Source organism: Lipotes vexillifer, unplaced genomic scaffold (assembly GCF_000442215.2).
Source record: "Lipotes vexillifer unplaced genomic scaffold, Lipotes_vexillifer_v1.1 scaffold564, whole genome shotgun sequence".
NCBI lineage: Eukaryota > Metazoa > Chordata > Mammalia > Artiodactyla > Lipotidae > Lipotes > Lipotes vexillifer.
In genome coordinates, this window is record NW_006787829.1 from 1,784,655 (window position 1) to 1,795,434 (window position 10,780).

At 43.9% G+C, this 10,780-nt stretch overlaps 1 non-coding gene across 1 annotated transcript; it reads left to right on the top strand.

Annotated features, from left to right (window-relative positions):
* The first annotated feature begins 5,643 nt into the window (after positions 1-5,643).
* Positions 5,644-5,716, top strand: TRNAG-CCC (transfer RNA glycine (anticodon CCC)). The gene has a single exon. It is a non-coding gene; the product is annotated as a tRNA-Gly (tRNA).
* Positions 5,717-10,780: the final 5,064 nt, after the last annotated feature.

Below are 10,780 nucleotides of genomic sequence, written 5' to 3' on the forward strand. Positions count from 1 at the left end.
GGTAAAAATAATTGCACAAGGATAGGACTTTAAAAAAGTAAGTTTCCATTTTATTATATGTAGATTTTAAATTAATTACATATTTAACATTTACCATCTCTATGTCATACCTGATTTTTTTTGAAGAGGTTTTATAGCTCACTGTATTCTGTGTTGCTAAGAACACATTTTCTGTGGTAATCATCTGTTAAAGGAGAGCGTTACCAAATTGTACTGATTCTAGAAGTGTATAGACAGAATTGCAGAATATAGACATTTTTAGCCAGCAAGTACCTTAAAAATCATAATTCCAATATGAATAAATTGAGAATACTGAAATCATAGAAAGTAGAGATAATACTACCATGAAACAGAAGCTCACCTAGATCCCAATCTACTGATGGATCCCACAGAGAACACTTACAGGAATTATAGCTAAACCTAGAAAAAAGGAAGAGTTAATGGTGCAGTGACGACAGGTTACATAGGAGAAAAGCTGTTAAGTGAATAGAGAGGGAAGATTCAAGATCAAGGGTACAAGTTACAGCAGGGAAGTAAGTCAGGACTTTACACTAGCAAGGACTGTTAGCAGTAAGGACGGCTAATCTTTCAGTGAGGAGAGCCCAAGGTCACCAGGAGTGCCCACAGAAGGAATGAATGGGGAATGTTGCAAAAGGCCTCACAACACTGAATGCAAAAGTGCATGCAATCAAACTGCCAGATTCTGAATTTCACAAGACCCCGGTGACTGACCCTAAGTCACCAGCTATTTATTTTGTGTACTAAATACATTTAGAAAAAGAATCATCAAGAACAATAATTACCACTTCATTCCATATAGGACATTTCAACCCCAAAACTTAACGTCAGAATCAAGGACCATCCTCTAAAGTGAATCAGTTTGGCTGTAGTTTTTCTCATTCCACCATGAACTGGTGAAAATTGCCCCTTGAGCCTGTGTGGACCTTTATGGCTGCCTTACCAATAAAATGTGGCAAAAGTGAGGCTCTGTGACTTCCACCACTAGGTCATTAAAAAAAAAAAAAAGCCAGAGGCTTCCCCGGTGGTCCAGTGGTTAAGACTCTCCCTTTCAATGCAGGGGGCATGGGTTCAATCCCTCGTCAGGGAACTAAGATCCCACGTGCCTTGGGGTGCAGCCAAAATATTGAAAAATAAATAAATTGCACATCTTTTAAAACAAAAAAGCCACGCTCCTTCTCCATGTTCTCTTGGGGCACTCGCTCTGGGAACCCAGCTGCTGTGCTAGGACGAAGCTCAGACCACACGGCAAGGCCACGTCTAGGTTTTCCAGTCAATGCCCAGCTGAGTCCCAGCCAACTGTCAGACACGTGAGTGATATCTTCTGCATGACTTCTAACTGCATTTGCTTGAGGGGGTCCCAAGCAAAAACCACCGCAGCTGTGCTCAGTCAATCCCCCTGAATTGTGAGAGATATCCACAAAAATTGTACCAGGGTTCCACCAGGAGAGAACCAGAACTGGAAGGATGTAGATTTATGGCAAGGAGTTAGGTCATGATGGTGGGGGCCCGGAAGGGCAGGCTGGCAGCTCTCGGGCAGGAGCTGACTCTGCAGCCCACAGGGGGGATCTCTTCCTCCTCAGGGAAGCCTCAGTCTGCCCCTGAGGACTTCCAACTGATTGAATCAAATTGGCTCGCAGGCTCAGCAGTTGTGGCTCGTGGGCTCTAGAGCGCAGGCCCGGTAGCTGTGGCGCATGGGCTTAGTTGCTCCGCGGCATGTGGGATCTTCTCGGGCCAGGGCTCGAACCCGTTGTTCTGCATTGGCAGGTGGATTCTTAACCACTGGGCCACCAGGGAAGTCTCAAGTCATTGAGTTTTGAAAGTGATTCATTCTGCACAAAGAGGTAACTGGGAAAGTCATGGACGTAGATTTAGTAAACACTCTTGCTTAATAATCTTTAAGAGCCCTTCCAACCCAAAATGCCATAATTCACTACATAAACCTCTTACTGAGTCTGAAATGATAATTCTAGTGTCTAAAACTCCCACGAAGATTTAACTGCGTTCATAGCCACCTTGATTGATTCACGTGGAGATAAGACCAAAGACCGTTTAGATTTCTTTGGCTAAAAGTAATAGAAGTTCCTATTTGAAATACCCTTAAGACAAGTAAATTTATCATCTCTCATAGCAGAAAGCCCTGTTCTGAGGCATAGTAACGGGGAGGGTGGCTGGTTGCAGGGCTGTGTAATTAACACTTGAGCAACGGCAAATTTACGGGCTCCGATCACCCCCATCTCCCCGTCCAGTCCTTCCCAGCTGTGTTTCTTTCTTAGAGTCCTGAAGCTTCTCCAGAAAATTCCTCCTCCCTCCCCGCTCCTCCAGGAGCTTGCTCTGAGCCCCTCCCCGAGGGCCTGGCCCTGGAGAGCAGGGAAGCCTGCAGGAGGGAAGAGGAAGGGGGCAGGCAGAGTGTGTGCTGATTTGAAGGCAAGGAGTCTGCAAAGAGAGACAGCTGGCTCAGCACAGGTCACAAGAAAGTTTCCTAAGCTTAGAGACCACCTCCAGTGCAGCATGGCACTAAGAAAAGAGTCCCTCTCTGGGTGCCTGACAGAACTGAATTCAAATCCCCAATCAGCCACTTAACGAAAAGTGTCATCTTCGTTTATTTAAGCCGACTAAGGTTCGTCCTCTTCTCACGGACAGTAGGGATAGTGGCACCCGTTTGACACGCTGGTGTCAGAACTCAACAAGGAACGCGTTATACCTCGCGTTCACTGCATGCTGATCACGGCTAGGGTACCGTGCCTAGTCCCACGGACTCCCCACGTCAACCTCATGCAGCAAGCACTTTGTTATTCTCACCCCGCAGACAGTACACTAGCAAGTGACATGCTCCAGGTGACACAGATGCTGAGAGACAGAGCATGGACAGAACACAGCCTGACTCCAGAGCTGCTCCCCTCTGCCTTTTGAATCAAAGCCCAGACGAGGCCAGGCCCTCAAAATACGCTGCCCCATATCACCTGCAAGACATCACCCTTAGCCGTTGCCACTACGATGAGCAAAACAGCACTGACATACCCTGTGTCTGGGGGCCAGTCTACTCTGTCTGCACATCCTCGCTCCTGACACTGATGAGAGACACACAGCAAATCTCTCTTAAGTGAATACACTAACAAGGAAGGTAGGAAAAATGTGGGCTTTTGGGGTCTAACCCATAAGAGAGAGAAGGAGAGGTTTAATGAGAAATGGCTCTACATTTGTCAAAGAATACAATCTATTTTAAAACATCCACTGTGTGTGACAGCCCGGTTGGACAGCTCAGTGGTGGCACAGAGGACACAGCACACATCCCTGCCCTCCTAGAGGTACGTTCAAGTCCATGAAGGGGCGTGGACAGAGGCATAAACGATTTATACGTCTATAACATGTTCAAGGCTGATTACTGTTGGAGATCCATAATGTAAATGTCTATCCCCATTTTTACCGAGAAAGTTCCTGAGGCTCAAAGACTTTGAATGACCTGCCACCTCACACACAGGTGGGCCGTGCTGACTAGGCCCAGGGTGAGCAGTCCAGGCGGCTGTCACGTTGCATTCATGTCACAGGAGTTGCCAAAGCCTGAGCCTGACTCTCTCCCTTCCGTGCAGCAAGGCCACAGGGCTGACAAGGATTTGTTCCAAGGGCTGCACCAGGGAATGAAGGGCAGACCTGTGCATAAATAAATAAATCTCAGGCTTGATGTCTTATTTTTACCCAAAGCCAAAAACCAGTTCTTTCCTCCTTCTGTCCGTGGGGAGATCTTGGTGGCAACCCCCTGCCTGGGCACAGGCCTGTCCTCCTGGCCTGCATCGTCATCAGGCCATTGTGACCTGAGGACTGGATGCCCCTTTCTGCTGGATCCTGTTAACCCCAGTTGCTGCTAAGCTGACTTGTCTCTCGTTTTTCAGTGTCCTTGTACTTTGGCCCCTGCTTCCTGACAGGGGCTTGTTTCTCTTTGCTCATGTCTACTTTTTGCAAACATATTCTTACAGTTAGGCAAACTTTTATATTTTACTTTCTTCCCCGTGCATAAATAACAGAACCTGGATGAAAACACAAGTTTTGTAATTTCGGATTACGAACTCTTTCTATTCTACTCCAAAGTTTCCTGATACATTACATGGACTTTGTAAGAAACAATCAGCAAATATTTACTGAGTACCAAGCTCTCTGCTCAAGGATCTTTCAGTCTAGGGGATAAAGCAGACACACAGGCAGACGATGATAACACCGTGTGTTAACTCACGTGCTGAGAAAGCAGAGAATACGATAGGAACACCCAGGGTGTGCCCCTAACCAATCTTGACAATGAGGAAGAGTTAACCCAGAGCAGGCAGAGGGGGTGGTTTGATGCTTGGGAGGTGCGTTCCAAACAGTAAAGAGAGCCCAATGCGCTTAGGAGAGGCTGTAAACATTTGCTCACCCTGACCGGTTGAGGCATTTGACACAAGTGAAGTTTGGAGTTTATGTTGGTGACAGTGTGGGAATCACCAAAAGGTGTTCAGAGAGATGTGAAAACAGACTCAAATATCCACTCAGCAAAAGGAGATGGAGTATAAAACTGATGAGGACACAGTCCCCGGGCTCCAAGATGCTCATCACCTCCTGGGCAAGAACAATTTGTTTGGTCCTAAATATAGCTTTACACACAAAGGGCTGTGGGAGCCAGAGGAAGAAGCCATTAGCGCTGCCTGGAGGAGAAGGAAGAAAGGCTTTGTGTAGGTGACAACTGGGCAAGATGACAGACGAGTGGGGGGCAGCCAGTCCTGGCAGAGGAGATGGACGCTTCCCAGCGGGCGGGGCGGGGGGCGGGACCAGGAAAGTCAGCTCCAATTCATTACCCCAAACTGAATTAACCAATTCAACTGCCATTGTCTTTACATTTCAAATCTTGGGAGTTTGTCTCCTCCTGTTAGAGATACTGAATGTTAGACTGTAACTTACAGCTCTCTTCTCAAGGAGTTTGAATGTTTACGGAGCACTCCCTATCTAGTGCACTCCAGAAACAAAAGGAGCCTTTCAGAAATATCTGTGGTACCAGGAAGCTCCGCTCATTTCTGGAGGCTATATTTGTGCAATAACCACAAAATCAGAAGCACGTAGGACTGATGTGGGCTGTACCTGGGCGGGGCACATCTGGACCCACCTTGGTGCCCCTTAAAAAATGACTCAGAATCCAAGTGTCCAAGTCACGGGGTTAGACAGAGAATCTTCTTTCTCTCTAGTGGCATCAAACTTTGCACAGGCTTCAGCTGGAAAGAATACTACGCTTACTATGTTCTTCTTACAGTCCAATAAGTGCATTGCTGAAGCACAGAAAGTCATGGGACACAGGTTTCTCAGTTTTTCCCATAACAGAGCTCAGTATCAGTACACAGAGAAGGTGAGGTTGACAGCCCAACATCTCCTTTGCTGAGAGAAATACAATCAAGGCGGATTCAGGTTTACAGTTCGGTAGAGTTCTAAGTTACGTGTGGTAGTAGCTGTGGACATGGTGAAATAGAAACTATACATAATGGGTTGAAAATAAAGGAATGGGCAGTAATTTACCAGGGAAATACAAACAAACTATGTAGGAATAGCAAGATTAATAAAAGATTAATAGGGAATTTAATGTTTTAAGAAGTCACAGGGTATGGGACTTCCCAGATGGTCCAGTGGTTAAGACTCTGCACTCCCAATGCAGGGGTCACGGGTTCCATCCCTGGTTGGGGAACTAAGATCCCACATGCCACGCGGCACAGCCAAAAAAAATAAACAAATAAAAGGTCACAGAGTAATTTGGTAATGATAAAAAGTCATGAAAAAGATATTATAGGGCTTCCCTGGTGGCGCAGTGGTTGAGAGTCCGCCTGCCAATGCAGGGGACACGGGTTCGTGCCCCGGTCCGGGAAGATCCCACATGCCGCGGAGCGGCTGGGCCCGTGAGCCGTGGCCGCTGAGCCTGCGCGTCCGGAGCCTGTGCTCCGCAACGGGAGAGGCCACAACAGTGAGAGGCCCGCGTACCGAAAAAAAAAAAAAAAAAAAATCTACAAATAATAAATCCTGGAGAGGGTGTGGAGAAAAGGGAACCCTCCTGCACTGTTGGTGGGAATGTAAATTGATACAGCCACTATGGAGAACAGTATGGAGATTCCTTAAAAAATGAAAAATAGAACTAACATACGACCCAACAATCCCACTACTGGGCATATACCCTGAGAAAACCATAATTCAAAAAGAGTCATGTACCACAATGTTCATTGCAGCTCTATTTATAATAGCCAGGACATGGAAGCAACCTAAGTGTCCATCGACAGACGAATGGATAAAGAAGATGTGGCACATATATACAATGGAATATTACTCAGCCATAAAAAGAAACAAAATTGAGCTACCTGCAGTGAGGTGGATGGACCTAGAGACTGTCATACAGAGTGAAGTGAGTCAGAAAGAGAAAAACAAATACTGTATGCTAACACATATATATGCAATCCAAAAAAAAAAAAAGGTTCTGCAGAACCTAGGGGCAGGACAGGAATAAAGACACAGACATAGAGAATGGACTTGAGGACACAGGGATGGGGAAGGGTAAGCTGGGAAGAAGCGAGACAGTGGCATGGACATACATACACTGCCAAACGTAAAATAGCTAGCTAGTGGGAAGCAGCCGCATGGCACAGGGAGATCAGCTCAGTGCTTTGTGTCCCCCTAGAGGAGTGGGATAGGTAGGGTGGGAGGGAGACGCAAGGGGGAGGAGATATGGGGATATACGTATACATATAGCTGATTCACTTTGTTATAGAGCAGAAACTAACACACCATTGTAAAGGAATTATACTCCAATAAAGATGTTAAAAAAAAAAAAAAAAACAATGGTAAGGAAATTCCCGGCGGTCCAGTGGTAAGGACTCTGTGCTTTCACTGCTGAGGGCTTGGGTTCCACCTCTGGTCGGGGAACTAAGATCCCTTGGCCAAAAACAAACAACAAAAAATGGTAAGCACTTATTGTTTGAAACCAGAGTGTCCATCCCTGAATGTTGGCTGGGGTCAATCCCACCAACATGAATGAAGAGACGATTGTTGAAGAGGAAATCAGGTGCCCTGTACTCTCTGAATTCACTCACTGAATGAATAAGAAAGACAACAAGACAGTAAGGATGACCTTGACAGCCATGCACAAAGGAAGACAAGTACACAAATATAGGACTGGGGTTGTGTAGGAATCCCTAGACCTCTTGGAGATGGTTTTCTAGACAAGAGACAACCAAAAAATGTGTCAATGTTACCTTAAGTAATTTATGCACTCATGTCCCTCCCCACCCTTTCCACATTTACAGATTTGCAAGTTAAAGAAATTTATTGAAATGCTGTCAGGCAGTGAGATATTTCTTTATTTGCTAAGGGGGGTAACTGGGAGTTTATTTTCATCGGATTCTTTGTGTTGGCAACAGCATAAGAAACCCCAGAGCAAGAGACTTTCTGAAGGAAAATTGCAGAGTAAATTCCAAGTGACTGAAAGTTCACCAACAAAAGGGGCATAAACAACCAACATTTTCTCTCCTCATTCTGTAAAGCTATCTTGCTTCTTGTTTCTAAAATTTTTCCAAATTTAAAACTGATTTCTCAGTCATTGAATTTTTTAAAGCACGTGGGCAAAGACATTGAGTTAACAAGCGTGTTCTCAGATAGTAAGAGCAGGCCACTCAGCAAACTTCGGGATACACGCTTCAGAGTCAGAGAACATAGCCTGTCTCTGCTGTCCATTGGCTATGTGACCTGGAACACACTGCTTAAACTCTCTGTCTTGTCCCCTTAAAATAACTGGGACAATATCTCCCTAATAGGGTTGCACTGGAGACCAATGGAAATAATGCCCATAAACCACTTAGCCCAGTGCCTAGAAAAATCACTCAATATTTGCTATGTTATAATTATCATAATTCATGGGAAATCTGTTCCAAACACTTGAAATGCAACTATTTACTTAAATGTTATTTAATATCCCTCACGTGACTCTAAAATGTAGACATCTGAGAAATGAGGTAGCACTTTCCTCATCCATCAGATGCAAAAACTGAGGATAGAAGACAACATACCAATAAATCTGTAGCAAAATCAAAAATTCCTCCTAGCAATCATCTATACAAGTGAAAACGGCCAATTCAGAGACATTAACCCTCAGAGCGAGAAGAGGATGCACTGACTAACCCCCGTGTTTATCTGATAGAACTACCCAGGCCTAGGCAGTCAAGGAGGGCAAAAATCGGGCCAAATAACTGTTTAATGATCTAGTTAATTAAAATAGATCTCATGGCCTCCTCATAAAAGTAATAGTAATAACAAGCTCACATATATATATATATATATATATATATATATATACATGTATACATATGTATAATATATATGTGATATTTCCAGGTATTGTTCTAAGTACTTTCCATATATTGATTCATTTTCATATAGTGACTCTTTCCATATATTGGCGCAATATATGACTTTCCATATATTGACCCCATCTATTGACTCATGGTCTTCACGACAGCTCTGACAGACGGGGACACCATCCGAGCAGTGCAGCGACCAGTAGGGGCAAGGTTGGGATGCACACCCTGGCCACGTGCCTCAGTGTCTGTGTCCTACCATTACACTCTATGCCCTACACAGCCCAATATGTTCTGCAGCCATATTTAAATTTTAAATTAAACTAATTACGCCAAGGGGGAGGGATGGATTGGGAGTTTGGAATTAGCAGATGCAAACTATTATATATAGAATGGACAAACAACAAGGTCCTACTGTATACCACCGGGAACTATATTCAATATCCTCTGATACACTATAATGGAAAACAATGTATTTATATGTAGAACTGAATCACTGTGCTGTACAGTAGAAATTAACACAACACGTAAATCACCTATACTTCAATAAAATACATTAAAAAAATTAATTAACCTAATTAAAATTAAATAATATTACAAATTCAGTTCTTCAGTGGGACTAGCCACAGTTCAAGTGCTCAATAGCCACACGTGGCTCATGGCTTCCATTGGACAGAGCAGATGGAGAACATTTCCATCATCACAGACACTTCTCTTACAGCCCTGTGCTCCTGACCATGACTCTGCACTGCACTGTGGACTCCAGCAGTCCGTCTGCTCTACCCACCCATCATAATGGTTACACTTGAATTCAAAACATATTTAGGTTATCTCATTCTCTTACTGAGAAAACAGCTTACTCAGGGCCTACATTTTACACAGCTACTCAATATAACACATCGAAGGGTGCAAAGCAACCTTCTGAGACAGTAATTTTGCATCCATGTAATCCAAAAATTAAGCTCAGATAGGAGTCAAGAAAAACAAAGCACTTGCAAAGGGTGAGGTGGAGCGCTGTTGGAGCGAATCTTGCGGTGGAATCAAATTGCACCATGTCTATGATTGTCTATTCCTAACCAAAGTCAAGAGCCTCCAAAGTAACAGAAATGATTGATGACCACCAGTTGTTTTCCATCAACATCTTTTCTTTCTACTCTTCTTTCCTTCTCTCATTCTCCTACTTCACTTCTGCTTTTCTTCTAACTGCCTCTGAAAGTACCACAGTCTTTCCAGGATGCAAGTCTTTCACAATTTATTATGAGAATTAGGGAATGTGTTCTTCCTTTAAAACCCCTCCTCCTTCTCTTTCTCCACCTCCTTTTCTTGCTTTCCACTGACAGCAGCTGCCATAACAGCGAACCTGTTATATGCCAGAGCGCTGTGCAGTGCACCTTATTCTATTATCTCATTTAACCTCAGAACAGGCTCATCTGGTAGGATTACAAAACCTATTGACAGAGAGGAAACCAGGGTGTAACCTACCCAGGCCACATAATAAGAGGTGAAGTCTGGATGTGGATTCAGGTCTGCATGCCTCCAAGGACTGTGCTCTTTATTGATGTCGTAGGCCGTCCTCAGCATCCTCAAAACAGGATCACCCGGAATAGTGGAACGAGCTTTTTACTAAGGGAATAAAAAAACCTTGGCTTTCAGCCTATTCCAGAATAAATTCAACTGTTATGGTGGGGAAATTATTTAATGTCTCTGGATTTCAGTTTCTTGTTTGTCAGATGAGGAACCGAGGGAGAGGATTTTTGAAGCCCCTTCCAGCTCAAAACTAGAATTCTATTCTACCGATATAAGTATATTTTAATTTTTCTTCTAGGTACATGACTTTTATCACATTTTAACTGATGACAACTAGTATTTACTGGTTGTCACTATGCGCCAGGCATTTTACACACAGTATCTCATTTCATCTTTATCACAACCTTGGGAGGTAATTTCATTGTGGATTAAATTAATTCCACGGTGCAGAAATTGAGACTCAGGGCAGCTAAGTAACTTGCCCCAACTATGAAGGATGGAGGCTGAACCCAAACTCAAGGCATCTGGCTCTGTACTCAAAGGCTGCACTGACTCTCAGTTGTACCCACAAGTCCTCCCCTGGTCATATGCTAGACTTTTCACAGCACACAGATATCTAGCAGTAGAGAGTAATAGTACAGAAATGTATTAACTCTCCAGAAAAAATTCAGAACAGAGGAAAAACCAAGCAAACATATTTTGATGACAAGCCTCTTACCAGTCTGTGATGCAGGAGGCCTATTCAACTTTTACCTGCCTCATTCCACCTACAGAATAAACTTTCATTTGTGAATTAAGCTGACTTACATGGACTCTTCAAAAAAATCATATGAAGAACACTGACTGTAGTAGCTCCATTAAGCTTAAAATGCCATGTAGTTTTTTTT